Source organism: Salmo trutta, chromosome 39, assembly GCF_901001165.1.
Source record: "Salmo trutta chromosome 39, fSalTru1.1, whole genome shotgun sequence".
Classification (NCBI taxonomy): Eukaryota; Metazoa; Chordata; class Actinopteri; order Salmoniformes; family Salmonidae; genus Salmo; species Salmo trutta.
Window position 1 is genome coordinate 3457617 of NC_042995.1, and position 16709 is coordinate 3474325.

Genomic DNA, 16709 nt, shown 5'->3' on the forward strand with positions numbered 1-16709 from the left:
AAACCCACCGTCGCTGGACCAGACAGGACTGGCAAAAAGTGCTCTTCACTGACGAGTCGCGGTTTTGTCTGATCAGGGGTGATGGTTGGATTCGTGTTTATCGTTGAAGGAATGAGCGTTACACTGAGGCCTGTACTCTGGAGCGGGATCGATTTGGAGATGGAGGGTCCGTCATGGTCTGGGGCGGTGTGTCACAGCATAATCGGACTGAGCTTGTTGTCATTGCAGGCAATCTCAATGCTGTGTGTTACAGGGAAGACATCCTCTTCCCTCATGTGGTACCCTTCCTGCAGGCAAATCCTGACATGACCCTCCAGCATGACAATGTCACCAGCCATACTGCTCGTTCTGTGTGTGATTAAATGCAAGACAGGAATGTAATTGTTCTGCCATGGCCAGCGAAGAGCCCGGATCTCAATCCCATTGAGCACGTCTGGGACCTGTTGGATCGGAGAGTGAGCGCTAGGGCCATTTCCCCCCAGAAATGTCCGGGAACTTGCAGGTGCCTTGGTGGAAGAGAGGGGTAACATCTCACAGCAAGAACTGACAAATCTGGTGCAGTCCATGAGGAGGAGATGCACTGCAGTACTTAAGGCAGCTGGTGGCCACACCAGATACTGACTGTTACTTTTGATTTTGACCCCCACGTTGTTCAGGGACACCTTATTCAATTTCTGTTAGTCACATGTCTGTGGAACTTGTTCAGTTTGTCTCAGTTGTTGAATCTTGTTATGTTCATACAAATATTTACACATGTTAAGTTTGCTGAAAATAAACGCAGTTGACAGTGAGAGGGCTGAGTTTGTTTGCTGCTGTTTAGAAAACTGAAACTTTAAATGAGAATATATACCGTTGCAGTTGAAACAATTCCTACTTCTAAAATAAGTTGAAGTGTAAACAAAAATGGGATGCATGTGTGGGGTTGTAGTCCTGCTGGAAGACCCACAATCTTCAACAGAGACCCATTTTTGGACACTGGGTTGAACGTTGGACTCAAACACCTACTGATTTCATGATGCTTGCGCACGTTCAAGGCCACCCCAGTAGCAGAAGCAGTAAAGCAACCTCGCAGCGTTATCAAACCTCCCCCGTCTGACTGTAGCGAGGGTGTTCTTTTCATTGAATGCTTAATTTGGTCATCTGTAAACACAGTACTGATTTGTATTGCCAAATACATTTTCCCTCGGGATTTAGGCTTGTTTAAGTGGGTGTCAATCTCTGTCTCTGTTGAAGGTTGTGGGTCTTCCAGCAGGACAACAACCCCAAACATGCATCAAAAGTATCCTGGAATGGTTCAAGATGAGATAATGGACTGTTCTGGAGTGGCCAGTGAAGAGTCCACATATGAATCTCATCCATAACCTATGGCGAGAGGTGAAAACAGCACTTGGTGGAGGGCACCCCTCAAGCATTTAAGCATTAGAGCAGTTTGCTACTGAAGGGTGGACCAAATTGTCAGTAGAAAGGTGCAGCAAGCTCATTGATGGCTACAAGAAGTATTTGTTGGCAGTTATGTTGGCCAAAGGCCGTGCAACCAAGTACTAGCTCCAGGGTGCCAATAATGTGTCTCTATTTTCTAAATTAAAATAGAAACATAAAAATAAAATTGGTTATGCAAAGATGAAAATCGAATAACAAGGTGGGGAGAACAAAAGTTAAATAATTCCCTATTTCTTTAAGAAAAGTGCAATGGTGCCAATATATTCGGCTACAACTGTATATCAAATCAAATGTATTTATATAGCCCTTCTTACATCAGCTGATATCTCAAAGTGCTGTACAGAAACCCAGCCTAAAACCCCAAACAGCAAGCAATGCAGGTGTAGAAGCACGGTGGCTAGGAAACTCCCTAGGAAGGCCAAAACCTAGGAAGAAACCTAGAGAGGAAACAGGCTATGAGGGGTGGCCAGTCCTCTTCTGGCTGTGCCGGGTGGAGATTATAACAGCACATGGCCAAGATGTTCAAATGTTCATAAATGACCAGCATGGTCAAATAATAATAATCATAGTAGTTGTCGAGGGTGCAACAAGTCAGTAACACAAGAGTAAGTGTCAGTTGGCTTTTTCATAGCCGATCTTTGAGAGTATCTCTACTGCTCCTGCTGTCTCTAGAGAGTTGAAAACAGCAGGTCTGGGACAGGTAGCACGTCCGGTGAACAGGTCTGGGACAGCAGGTCTGGGACAGGTAGCACGTCCGGTGAACAGTTCAGGGTTCCATAGCCGCAGGCAGAACAGTTGGAACTGGAGCAGCAGCACGGCCAGGTGGACTGGGGACAGCAAAGAGTCATCAAGCCAGGTAGTCCTGAGGCATGGTCCTAGGGCTCAGGTCCTCCGAGAGAGCATATTTAAATTCACACAGGACACCGGAAAAGACAAGAGAAATACTCCAGATGTGACAGACTGACACTAGCCCCCCGACACAAACTACTGCAGCATAAATACTGGAGGCTGAGACAGGAGGGGTCAGGAGAAACTGTGGCCCCATCCGATGAAACCCCCGGACAGGCCAAACAGGTAGGACAGGCGAAACAGGTAGGATATAACCCCACCCACTTTGCCAAAGCACAGCCCCCACACCACTGGAGGGATATCTCCAACCACCAACTTACCATCCCGAGACAAGGCCGAATATAGCCCACAAAGATCTCCGCCACGGCACAACCCAAGGGGGGGCGCCAACCCAGACAGGAAGACCACGTCAGTGACGCACACCTCCCAGGGACGGCATGGAAGAACACCAGTAAACCAGCGACTCAGCCCCTGAGTATATTTTTTTTCAAATGGACATTTTAATAATCACCCAGCTGTGTTGTTCTTGATCGGTGATTGGAGTCCAGTCACAGTGTGATGTCGTTCTGTTATAGCCACACAATGGACTGTTAAAAGTGGGATGAGCCAGATGATCCATCTCCTTGGGTGTAGATTAGCCTAGCCTGAGGTCTGATAGGCCTCTGTAATAGGGTGTAGATTAGCCTAGCGTTACGTCTGATAGGCCTCTGTAATAGGGTGTAGATTAGCCTAGCGTTACGTCTGATAGGCCTCTGGAATAGGGTGTAGATTAGCCTAGCGTTAGGTCTGATAGGCCTCTGTAATAGGGTGTAGATTAGTCTAGCGTTAGGTCTGATAGGCCTCTGTAATAGGGTGTAGATTAGCCTAGCGTTAGGTCTGATGGGCCTCTGTAATAGGGTGTAGAATAGCCTAACATTACGTCTGATAGGCCTCTGTAATGGGATCCCCCTCATCTCATTACCTACCACCCTTAGGCATGGATCCTCTTCAGTAGAGAGAAAAACGTTATGAAACGGAAAGGTTCTACCTGTACTGTTGTAAAATGTTTTCAACACAAGCCTGAATCTTATCCCCTGTTTTTGAACACGACCCTGAATCTTAACAGATACCCATACACTACCAGTCATTGCACTAACGCTAGTTAGCATGGCTCACTGAAATACATGACCTCTAACTTCCTTCATACTGGACACAGAGACATAAACATGTTCATCTGACTCTGGGGAAGTAGATAAATGGCCTCATTTGCAAAATTCAGAATTATCCCTTTAACCCATTTTAAAACCCAAGCATACCGAACACAACTTTGTACCTGCTCCATCACAGGAGCGATGGCTGCTGACAATAGATAAGCTCTGGGAGATGACCTCTATCGTGGCTGTGTGTGGAGGACATGGCTATGATGCAGTGGTTGACAAACTGAACATTTGTAATTTCTGAAAGGGTTCAAGTTGTTGAGGATTATTTTGCTTGTTCAGAAATGGTGCTCTGAATCATATCCAGCCTTATGAACTGGGTGGTTCGAGCCCTGAATGCTGATTGGCTGAAAGCTGTGGTATATCAGACTGTATACCACGGGTATGAGCATACCACTGTGCATCCCACTGCTGGCTTGCTTCTGAAGCTAAGCAGCGTTTGTCTTGGTTGGTCCTTTGATGGGAGACCGCATACTGCTGGAAGTGGTCAGACCGAGGCACCCTTTCCCAGGGCAGTGATTGGGGACATTGCCCTCTGTAGGGTGCTGTCTTTTGGATGGGATGTTAAACAGGTGTCCTGACACTCTGTGGTCACTAAAGATCCCATGGCACTACTTGTAAGAGTAGGGGTGGTAACCCTGGTGTCCTGGATAAATTCCCAATCTGGCTCTCATACTGTCATGGTCACCTAATCATCCCCAGTTTACAATTGGCTCATTCATCTCCTCTCCCCTGTAACTATACCCCAGGTCGTTGCTGTAAATGAGAATGTGTTCTCAGTCAACTTAGCGGGTAAAATAAGGGTTAAATAAATAAAAAACATGTATTTTGCTGATCTAATTACGTTAGCAATAAGGCACCTCAGGAGTTTGATATATGACCAATATAGCACCTGTAAGAGCTGTGTCCAGGCACTCTGCGATGCGTCATACATAAAAACAGCCCTTAGCCATAATATATTGGCCATATACCACACCCCCTCTGGCTTTATTGCTAAATTATACAACAGATACAATATGCTATGGAGGATCTGATGCTGTTCTTCTAGAAGGCTGTGCCTGTATCGCAAATGGCACCCTATTCCCTATATAGTGCACTATTGACCAGAGCCCAATATAGTACACTATTGACCAGAGCCCAATATAGTACACTATTGACCAGAGCCCTATATGGTACACTATTGACCAGAGCCCTAGATGGTACACTATTGACCAGAGCCCTCTATAGTACACTATTGACCAGAGCCCTATATAGTACACTATTGACCAGAGCCCTAGATGGTACACTATTGACCAGAGCCCTATATAGTACACTATTGACCAGAGCCCAAATAGTACACTATTGACCAGAGCCCTAGATGGTACACTACTGACCAGAGCCCTATATAGTACACTATTGGCCAGAGCCCTATATAGTACACTATTGACCAGAGCCCTAGATGATACACTATTGACCAGAGCCCTATATAGTACACTATTGACCAGAGCCTTCTACAGTACACTATTGACCAGAGCCCTCTATAGTACACTATTGACCAGAGCCCTCTATAGTACACTATTGACCAGAGCCCTATATAGTACACTATTGACCAGAGCCCTAGATGGTACACTATTGACCAGAGCCCTATATAGTACACTATTGACCAGAGCCTTCTATAGTACACTATTGACCAGAGCCCTATATAGTACACTATTGACCAGAGCCTTCTATAGTACACTATTGACCGGAGCCCTAGATGGTACACTATTGACCAGAGCCCTATATAGTACACTATTGACCAGAGCCCTCTATAGTACACTATTGACCAGAGCCCTAGATGGTTAACTATTGACCAGAGCCCTCTATAGTACACTATTGACCAGAGCCCTAGATGGTTAACTATTGACCAGAGCCCTCTATAGTACACTATTGACCAGAGCCCTCTATAGTACACTATTGACCAGAGCCCTATATAGTACACTATTGACCAGAGCCCTAGATGGTACACTATTGACCAGAGCCCTATATAGTACACTATTGACCAGAGCCTTCTATAGTACACTATTGACCGGAGCCCTAGATGGTACACTATTGACCAGAGCCCTATATAGTACACTACTGACCAGAGCCCTATATAGTACACTATTGACCAGAGCCCTCTATAGTACACTATTGACCAGAGCCCTCTATAGTACACTATTGACCAGAGCCCTCTATAGTACACTATTGACCAGAGCCCTCTATAGTACACTATTGACCAGAGCCCTCTATAGTACACTATTGACCAGAGCCCTCTATAGTACACTATTGACCAGAGCCCTCTATAGTACACTATTGACCAGAGCCCTAGATGGTACACTATTGACCAGAGCCCTATATAGTACACTATTGACCAGAGCCTTCTATAGTACACTATTGACCAGAGCCCTCTATAGTACACTATTGACCAGAGCCCTAGATGGTACACTATTGACCAGAGCCCTATATAGTACACTATTGACCAGAGCCTTCTATAGTACACTATTGACCAGAGCCCTATATAGTACACTATTGACCAGAGCCCTAGATGGTACACTATTGACCAGAGCCCTATATAGTACACTATTGACCAGAGCCTTCTATAGTACACTATTGACCAGAGCCCTATATAGTACACTATTGACCAGAGCATTCTATAGTACACTATTGACCGGAGCCCTAGATGGTACACTATTGACCGGAGCCCTAAATGGAACACTATTGACCGGAGCCCTAGATGGTACACTATTGACCAGAGCCCTAGATGGTACACTATTGACCAGAGCCCTAGATGGTACACTATTGACCAGAGCCCTAGATGGTACACTATTGACCAGAGCCCTATGTAGTACACTATTGGCCAGAGCCCTATGTAGTACACTATTGGCCAGAGCCCTAGATGGTACACTATTGACCAGAGCCCTAGATGGTACACTATTGACCAGAGCCCTATATAGTACACTATTGACCAGAGCCCTAGATGGTACACTATTGACCAGAGCCCTATATAGTACACTATTGACCAGAGCCCTAGGTAGGGAATAGGCTATGTGGCGTTTGGGATGCACAAGAATAAGTGATTATTGAACCCCAACAGAAGGTTACCTATGCTGTGCTGTAAGGTAATAAGCTCATTAGCCTGATACGGGGATGGTAATTGTCTTGGCTTTATCAATCACCCGTCCTGTTAGCCGTGAAGGTCATGACTATCAGGCAGTGAAGGCATCGTGGTGCTGCTGCATTGTGCTGCTGCTCCATGTCATTCAGTATGAATGAGGACGGCTCATAATAATGTCTGGAACGGAGCAAATGGAATGGCATCTAACACCTGGAACCATGCATTTGATACCATTCCATCTATTCCGCTCCAGCCTTTACCATAAGCCCGTCTTCCTAATTAAGGTGCCACCAACCTGTGATGTAATTACCCGTTCTGCTCCTTTGTACTGCTGCTGACTGTCAGGTTTGAGCTAGAATATGTGCGAGTGAGAGTGTGAGGGTGGGTACTGGATATTCAGGGACGTGCAGCTATAGTGAGTCGTGACTGCCTTGGAAGTCAGTGTGCAGTGCTATTCATTGTACTTTGAGAGAGGCTCTGAGAGAGGAGCTGTATGTCTCTGAGAGAGGAGCTGTATGTCTCTGAGAGAGGAGCTGTATGTCTCTGAGAGAGGAGCTGTATGTCTCTGAGAGAGGAGCTGTATGTCTCTGAGAGAGGAGCTGTATGTCTCTGAGAGAGGAGCTGTATGTCTCTGAGAGAGGAGCTGTATGTCTCTGAGAGAGGAGCTGTATGTCTCAGAGAGGAGCTGTATGTCTCTGAGAGAGGAGCTGTATGTCTCTGAGAGAGGAGCTGTATGTCTCTGAGAGAGGAGCTGTATGTCTCAGAGAGGAGCTGTATGTCTCAGAGAGAGGAGCTGTATGTCTCTGAGAGAGGAGCTGTATGTCTCTGAGAGGAGCTGTATGTCTCTGAGAGGAGCTGTATGTCTCTGAGAGGAGCTGTATGTCTCTGAGAGGAGCTGTATGTCTCTGAGAGGAGCTGTATGTCTCAGAGAGACTGTATGGCTCTGAGAGAGACTGTATGGCTCTGAAAGAGACTGTATGGCTCTGAGAGGAGCTGTCTGTCTCTGAGAGACTGTATGGCTCTGAGAGACTGTATGGCTCTGAGAGACTGTATGGCTCTGAGAGACTGTATGGCTCTGAGAGACTGTATGGCTCTGAGAGGAGCTGTCTGGCTCTGAGAGAGACTGTCTGGCTCTGAGAGAGACTGTCTGGCTCTGAGAGGAGCTGTATGGCTCTGAGAGAGACTGTATGGCTCTGAGAGAGACTGTATGGCTCTGAGAGAGACTGTATGGCTCTGAGAGAGACTGTATGGCTCTGAGAGAGACTGTATGGCTCTGAGAGACTGTATGGCTCTGAGAGAGACTGTATGGCTCTGAGAGAGACTGTATGTCTCAGAGGAGCTGCTGTCTCAGAGAGGAGCTGTATGTCTCAGAGAGGAGCTGCATGTCTCTGAGAGGAGCTGCATGTCTCTGAGAGGAGCTGTATGTCTCAGAGAGGAGCTATATGTCTCAGAGAGGAGCTGTATGTCTCTGAGAGAGACTATGTCTCTGAGAGAGGAGCTGTATGTCTCAGAGAGGAGCTGTATGTCTCTGAGAGGCTGTAGGTCTGGAAGCACTGGTGCGTCTTATCTCGATGATGAGTCATTGTGTTTCTGAGAGTGCTGCTTACACCGCTGCTGTGAATACTAAACAGTCCTGCCTGCACCTCTCTCCTCTACCCTGTCTGCACCTCTCTCCTCTACCCTGCCTGCACCTCTCGCCTCTACCCTGTCTGCACCTCTCTCCTCTACCCTGCCTGCACCTCTCTCCTCTACCCTGCCTGCACCTCTCTCCTCTACCCTGCCTGCACCTCTCTCCTCTACCCTGTCTGCACCTCTCTCCTCTACCCTGCCTGCACCGCTCTCCTCTACCCTGCCTGCACCGCTCTCCTCTACCCTGCCTGCACCGCTCTCCTCTACCCTGCCTGCACCTCTCTCCTCTACCCTGTCTGCACCTCTCTCCTCTACCCTGTCTGCACCTCTCTCCTCTGCCCTGTCTGCACCTCTCTCCTCTGCCCTGCCTGCACTCTCCTCTACCCTGTCTGCACCTCTCTCCTCTACCCTGTCTGCACCTCTCCTCTACCCTGCCTGCACCTCTCCTCTACCCTGCCTGCACCTCTCCTCTACCCTGCCTGCACCTCTCCTCTACCCTGCCTGCACCTCTCTCCTCTACCCTGTCTGCACCTCTCTCCTCTACCCTGCCTGCACCTCTCTCCTCTACCCTGTCTGCACCTCTCTCCTCTACCCTGTCTGCACCTCTCTCCTCTACCCTGTCTGCACCTCTCTCCTCTACCCTGTCTGCACCTCTCTCCTCTACCCTGCCTGCACCTCTCTCCTCTACCCTGCCTGCACCTCTCTCCTCTACCCTGTCTGCACCTCTCTCCTCTACCCTGTCTGCACCTCTCTCCTCTACCCTGTCTGCACCTCTCTCCTCTACCCTGCCTGCACCTCTCTCCTCTACCCTGCCTGCACCTCTCTCCTCTACCCTGCCTGCACCTCTCTCCTCTACCCTGTCTGCACCTCTCTCCTCTACCCTGTCTGCACCCCTCCTCTACCCTGCCTGCACCTCTCTCTTCTACCCTGCCTGCACCTCTCTCCTCTCTCCTCTACCCTGCCAGCACCTCTCTCCTCTACCCTGTCTGCACCTCTCCTCTACCCTGTCTGCACCTCTCCTCTACCCTGTCTGCACCTCTCCTCTACCCTGTCTGCACCTCTCTCCTCTACCCTGCCTGCACCTCTCTCCTCTACCCTGTCTGCACCCCTCTCCTCTACCCTGCCTGCACCTCTCTCCTCTACCCTGCCTGCACCTCTCTCCTCTGCCCTGCCTGCACCTCTCCTCTACCCTGTCTGCACCTCTCTCCTCTACCCTGTCTGCACCTCTCTCCTCTACCCTGCCTGCACCTCTCTCCTCTACCCTGTCTGCACCTCTCTCCTCTACCCTGTCTGCACCTCTCTCCTCTACCCTGTCTGCACCTCTCTCCTCTACCCTGCCTGCACCTCTCTCCTCTACCCTGCCAGCACCTCTCTCCTCTACCCTGTCTGCACCTCTCTCCTCTACCCTGTCTGCACCTCTCTCCTCTACCTTGTCTGCACCTCTCTCCTCTACCCTGTCTGCACCTCTCTCCTCTACCCTGTCTGCACCTCTCTCCTCTACCCTGCCTGCACCTCTCTCCTCTACCCTGTCTGCACCTCTCTCCTCTACCCTGCCTGCACCTCTCCTCTACCCTGCCTGCACCTCTCCTCTACCCTGTCTGCACCTCTCTCCTCTACCCTGTCTGCACCTCTCTCCTCTGCCCTGCCTGCACCTCTCTCCTCTGCCCTGCCTGCACCTCTCTCCTCTACCCTGCCTGCACCTCTCTCCTCTGCCCTGCCTGCACCTCTCTCCTCTACCCTGTCTGCACCTCTCTCCTCTGCCCTGCCTGTCCTGGGTAATCACTTTGTGGATGGGATGCATCCTTCCTTCTCTACCTCTTTTGTTGATGCATTCAGAGATCGGACATGACAGGATTGTTTAAATAAAGCTATGCACCAGGATTCAGGAGGATTCTTGATTTCATCCATCAGTGATTATTACAAAGGGAGGAAGCCATTATTACAGCTCAGACATGATCCGTACTCAGCCATGGATTATCTCCCATAGTTTCTCTCTCCTCCTCAAGTCCCCCTCTTTCACTGCTTCAGCTCAGCCTCTCATTGAACTGGCAGACGGAGAGTTCACAGCAACACTCCCGTGTCTGCGGAGTTCATCTCATAGCTGGAACCAGACGGTGGCAGCACCAGCCCACTCAATGTACATTTCATAGACGTCAAGAGACTGCAGCCTTTGCAGACAGCGACTGATGTGGAAAGGAAGGACTTGTGTTCAAAGAAACTCCTTGGCATAGAGAAGGAGAGAGAGAAAGAGAGAGAGGGTGGGAGAGAGTGGGAACACGGTATTTAATCATGTTAGAGAATAAAAAGCTTTTTAACTCCGCCTCCCTTGGGAGACTGTTGTGGTTTAAAATTCTCCCATCTTGCATGTTCAGTAAATAGCCCGAATCCATCTATCCTTAACTTGGAGATTGTTATCTTAAAGCTTTTTTAATGGTGGTTAGCAGTATAGAGTTTAAATGTTAATGATGACCGGCACAAGATTAGTAGAGTAATATAATCAATGAACATACTGTAGTTCCTAGCATAGCCTGTTACTATGGACAGGCTACAGTCATGTTTATAGATAACTGATCCTCTGTGCTATTCATATAACGGTTGACTACATGTGCTGTGTCGTGAGGAATTTATCAGAACTATATCTACTAAGTCAAGCTTAACATGTAAAGTGCTGATTGTAGTTGTAACTTGGAAGTCCTTTCAGTTATCATGCTTGTAAGGTGGTAGGCATACAATAGCAGTTAAATAGTTTGAGGGGAAGTGAAACTGAATAATTATTACTCATCTTTTATTGGATACAGCGGGTTGTGAATGACCCACTTCTAGTGATGCTTAAATATAGGACTTCCTGATAATCAAAGCGTTAAGGAAGGGTATCTGAGTTCCGTAGACGATGTAGATCTGAACATAAAGAACCAGGGGGAAGTGCTACCTCACGTACCATCTTTCTCTAGACACTTCTTAAAGGAGCATCCACCTAGAACATATGTTAGGGGAACCATGCCTAGAACATATGTTAGGGGAACCATGCCTAGAACATATGTTAGGGGAACCATGCCTAGAACATATGTTAGGGGAATCATGCCTAGAACATATGTTAGGGGAATCATGCCTAGAACACATTTCCATGGAATCTGCTGAGGTGAGGTGGGTACAGAGCTGGGAAAGCAGGGAAGTGTCACCCGATGCCCGGAGGTCCCCTCTACTTCCCTTAACTGTACTGAATGATCTATGAGAGGTGCAGAGTCGACCAGCACTAGGCACTGACGGACCACGCAGAGTTCATATCTTTGTCATTTACCTGTCTGAGTGTTCAGCACACTGTTCCTGAAAGAGGACTCGGGACAGGTCCCGGATCTCTGTGAGATCACATCAGAGCCATGTTCTCTCTTCTCTCTCTCCTTGTTGAATGACTGACAGTTGTGTTCAGCCCGGAGGTTGTGTGTTTCAAGAATTCTGCGAGAGAGAGAGGAAGAGAGGTAGGCTACTGGCATCAGCATTTTCCTGCGACATTGCAGTGACTTTGCAGTACGGTTACACTACACGAGCCAGAGCAGGAAAGGCAAAGTGCTGCCCCAAAGCTTTTGCTGTGAAATCAGTGTGATTATGAGCCGTCAGAAAAAATACATCTAAAGGAAGTGCTGAGTAATCAGGTGTGTTTGAGACAAAGCGTCTGTCTTGTATGTGTGTCTGTACTGTTAACAGTTTTGTGTGTGTGTGTCTGTACTGTTAACAGTTTTGTGTGTGTGTGTGTGTGTGTGTGTGTGTGTGTGTGTGTGTGTGTGTGTGTGTGTGTGTGTGTGTGTGTGTGTGTGTGTGTGCCGGAAATATATTAGAGGAATTTGAACGTATCACAGGCTCCTTTTCTGACTGTGTTCTCTGTTAGTTGGTCCTGTGTTCTTATAGTTCTCTGTTAGTTGGTCCTGTGTTCTTATAGTTCTCTGTTAGTTGGTCCTGTGTTCTTATAGCTCTCTGTTAGCTGGTCCTGTGTTCTTATACCGCTCTGTTAGCTGGTCCTGTGTTCTTATAGCTCTCTGTTAGTTGGTCCTGTGTTCTTATAGCTCTCTGTTAGTTGGTCCTGTGTTCTTATAGCTCTCTGTTAGTTGGTCCTGTGTTCTTATAGTTCTCTGTTAGTTGGTCCTGTGTTCTTATAGTTCTCTGTTAGTTGGTCCTGTGTTCTTATAGTTCTCTGTTAGCTGGTCCTGTGTTCTTATAGTTCTCTGTTAGCTGGTCCTGTGTTCTTATACCGCTCTGTTAGCTGGGCCTGTGTTCTTATAGCTCTCTGTTAGTTGGTCCTGTGTTCTTATAGTTCTCTGTTAGTTGGTCCTGTGTTCTTATAGTTCTCTGTTAGTTGGTCCTGTGTTCTTATAGTTCTCTGTTAGCTGGTCCTGTGTTCTTATAGCTCTCTGTTAACTGGTCCTGTGTTCTTATAGTTCTCTGTTAGTTGGTCCTGTGTTCTTATAGTTCTCTGTTAGCTGGGCCTGTGTTCTTATAGCTCTCTGTTAGTTGGTCCTGTGTTCTTATAGTTCTCTGTTAGTTGGTCCTGTGTTCTTATAGTTCTCTGTTAGTTGGTCCTGTGTTCTTATAGCTCTCTGTTAGCTGGTCCTGTGTTCTTATAGTTCTCTGTTAGCTGGTCCTGTGTTCTTATAGCTCTCTGTTAACTGGTCCTGTGTTCTTATAGTTCTCTGTTAGTTGGTCCTGTGTTCTTATAGTTCTCTGTTAGTTGGTCCTGTGTTCTTATAGTTCTCTGTTAGTTGGTCCTGTGTTCTTATAGTTCTCTGTTAGCTGGTCCTGTGTTCTTATAGCTCTCTGTTAGTTGGTCCTGTGTTCTTATACCGCTCTGTTAGTTGGTCCTGTGTTCTTATAGTTCTCTGTTAGTTGGTCCTGTGTTCTTATAGCTCTCTGTTAGCTGGTCCTGTGTTCTTATAGCTCTCTGTTAGTTGGTCCTGTGTTCTTATACCGCTCTGTTAGTTGGTCCTGTGTTCTTATAGTTCTCTGTTAGTTGGTCCTGTGTTCTTATAGTTCTCTGTTAGCTGGTCCTGTGTTCTTATAGTTCTCTGTTAACTGGTCCTGTGTTCTTATAGTTCTCTGTTAGTTGGTCCTGTGATCTTATAGTTCTCTGTTAGTTGGTCCTGTGTTCTTATAGTTCTCTGTTAGCTGGTCCTGTGTTCTTATAGCTCTCTGTTAGCTGGTCCTGTGTTCTTATAGTTCTCTGTTAGTTGGTCCTGTGTTCTTATAGTTCTCTGTTAACTGGTCCTGTGTTCTTATAGTTCTCTGTTAGTTGGTCCTGTGATCTTATAGTTCTCTGTTAGTTGGTCCTGTGTTCTTATAGTTCTCTGTTAGTTGGTCCTGTGTTCTTATAGTTCTCTGTTAGTTGGTCCTGTGTTCTTATAGTTCTCTGTTAACTGGTCCTGTGTTCTTATAGTTCTCTGTTAGTTGGTCCTGTGATCTTATAGCTCTCTGTTAGCTGGTCCTGTGTTCTTATAGTTCTCTGTTAGTTGGTCCTGTGTTCTTATAGTTCTCTGTTAGTTGGTCCTGTGATCTTATAGTTCTCTGTTAGTTGGTCCTGTGTTTTTATAGCTCTCTGTTAGTTGGTCCTGTGTTCTTATAGTTCTCTGTTAGTTGGTCCTGTGTTCTTATAGCCCTCTGTTAGTTGGTCCTGTGTTCTTATAGTTCTCTGTTAGCTGGTCCTGTGTTCTTATAGTTCTCTGTTAGTTGGTCCTGTGTTCTTATAGTTCTCTGTTAGTTGGTCCTGTGTTCTTATAGCTCTCTGTTAGTTGGTCCTGTGTTCTTATAGCTCTCTGTTAGTTGGTCCTGTGTTCTTATAGTTCTCTGTTAGTTGGTCCTGTGTTCTTATAGTTCTCTGTTAGCTGGTCCTGTGTTCTTATAGTTCTCTGTTAGTTGGTCCTGTGTTCTTATAGCTCTCTGTTAGCTGGTCCTGTGTTCTTATAGCTCTCTGTTAGCTGGTCCTGTGTTCTTATAGCTCTCTGTTAGCTGGTCCTGTGTTCTTATACCGCTCTGTTAGCTGGTCCTGTGTTCTTATAGTTCTCTGTTAGCTGATCCTGTGTTCTTATAGCTCTCTGTTAGTTGGTCCTGTGTTCTTATAGCTCTATGTTAGCTGGTCCTGTGTTCTTATAGTTCTCTGTTAGTTGGTCCTGTGTTCTTATAGTTCTCTGTTAGTTGGTCCTGTGTTCTTATAGTTCTCTGTTAGTTGGTCCTGTGTTCTTATAGCTCTCTGTTAGTTGGTCCTGTGTTCTTATAGTTCTCTGTTAGTTGGTCCTGTGTTCTTATAGTTCTCTGTTAGTTGGTCCTGTGTTCTTATAGCTCTCTGTTAGTTGGTCCTGTGTTCTTATAGTTCTCTGTTAGCTGGTCCTGTGTTCTTATAGTTCTCTGTTAGTTGGTCCTGTGTTCTTATAGCTCTCTGTTAGTTGGTCCTGTGTTCTTATAGTTCTCTGTTAGCTGGTCCTGTGTTCTTATAGTTCTCTGTTAGCTGGTCCTGTGTTCTTATCGTTCTCTGTTAGTTGGTCCTGTGTTCTTATAGCTCTCTGTTAGTTGGTCCTGTGTTCTTATAGCTCTCTGTTAGCTGGTCCTGTGTTCTTATAGTTCTCTGTTAGTTGGTCCTGTGTTCTTATAGCTCTCTGTTAGCTGGTCCTGTGTTCTTATAGTTCTCTGTTAGTTGGTCCTGTGTTCTTATAGCTCTCTGTTAGCTGGTCCTGTGTTCTTATAGTTCTCTGTTAGTTGGTCCTGTGTTCTTATAGCTCTCTGTTAGTTGGTCCTGTGTTCTTATAGTTCTCTGTTAGTTGGTCCTGTGTTCTTATAGCTCTCTGTTAGCTGGTCCTGTGTTCTTATAGCTCTCTGTTAGCTGGTCCTGTGTTCTTATACCGCTCTGTTAGCTGGTCCTGTGTTCTTATAGCTCTCTGTTAGCTGGTCCTGTGTTCTTATAGCTCTCTGTTAGCTGGTCCTGTGTTCTTATACCGCTCTGTTAGTTGGTCCTGTGTTCTTATCGTTCTCTGTTAGTTGGTCCTGTGTTCTTATAGTTCTCTGTTAGTTGGTCCTGTGTTCTTATAGTTCTCTGTTAGCTGGTCCTGTGTTCTTATAGCTCTCTGTTAGCTGGTCCTGTGTTCTTATAGTTCTCTGTTAGCTGGTCCTGTGTTCTTATACCGCTCTGTTAGCTGGACCTGTGTTCTTATAGCTCTCTGTTAGCTGGTCCTGTGTTCTTATAGTTCTCTGTTAGCTGGTCCTGTGTTCTTATAGTTCTCTGTTAGTTGGTCCTGTGATCTTATAGTTCTCTGTTAGTTGGTCCTGTGTTCTTATAGTTCTCTGTTAGTTGGTCCTGTGTTCTTATAGCTCTCTGTTAGTTGGTCCTGTGTTCTTATAGTTCTCTGTTAGTTGGTCCTGTGTTCTTATAGTTCTCTGTTAGTTGGTCCTGTGATCTTATAGTTCTCTGTTAGTTGGTCCTGTGTTCTTATAGCTCTCTGTTAGTTGGTCCTGTGTTCTTATAGTTCTCTGTTAGCTGGTCCTGTGTTCTTATAGTTCTCTGTTAGCTGGTCCTGTGTTTTTATAGCTCTCTGTTAGCTGGTCCTGTGTTCTTATAGTTCTCTGTTAGCTGGTCCTGTGTTCTTATAGTTCTCTGTTAGTTGGTCCTGTGTTCTTATACCGCTCCGTTAGCTGGTCCTGTGTTCTTATAGTTCTCTGTTAGTTGGTCCTGTGTTCTTATAGCTCTCTGTTAGTTGGTCCTGTGTTCTTATAGTTCTCTGTTAGTTGGTCCTGTGTTCTTATAGTTCTCTGTTAGCTGGTCCTGTGTTCTTATACCGCTCTGTTAGCTGGACCTGTGTTCTTATAGTTCTCTGTTAGCTGGTCCTGTGTTCTTATAGCTCTCTGTTAGTTGGTCCTGTGTTCTTATAGTTCTCTGTTAGTTGGTCCTGTGTTCTTATACCGCTCTGTTAGCTGGACCTGTGTTCTTATAGTTCTCTGTTAGCTGGTCCTGTGTTCTTATACCGCTCTGTTAGCTGGACCTGTGTTCTTATAGTTCTCTGTTAGCTGGTCCTGTGTTCTTATAGCTCTATGTTAGTTGGTCCTGTGTTCTTATAGTTCTCTGTTAGTTGGTCCTGTGTTCTTATAGTTCTCTGTTAGTTGGTCCTGTGTTCTTATAGTTCTCTGTTAGCTGGTCCTGTTTTCTTATAGTTCTCTGTTAGTTGGTCCTGTGTTCTTATAGCTCTCTGTTAGTTGGTCCTGTGTTCTTATAGTTCTCTGTTAGTTGGTCCTGTGTTCTTATAGTTCTCTGTTAGCTGGTCCTGTGTTCTTATAGTTCTCTGTTAGTTGGTCCTGTGTTCTTATAGTTCTCTGTTAGCTGGTCCTGTGTTCTTATAGTTCTCTGTTAGTTGGTCCTGTGTTCTTATAGCTCTCTGTTAGCTGGTCCTGTGTTCTTATACCGCTCTGTTAGTTGGTCCTGTGTCCTTATAGTTCTCTGTTAGCTGGTCCTG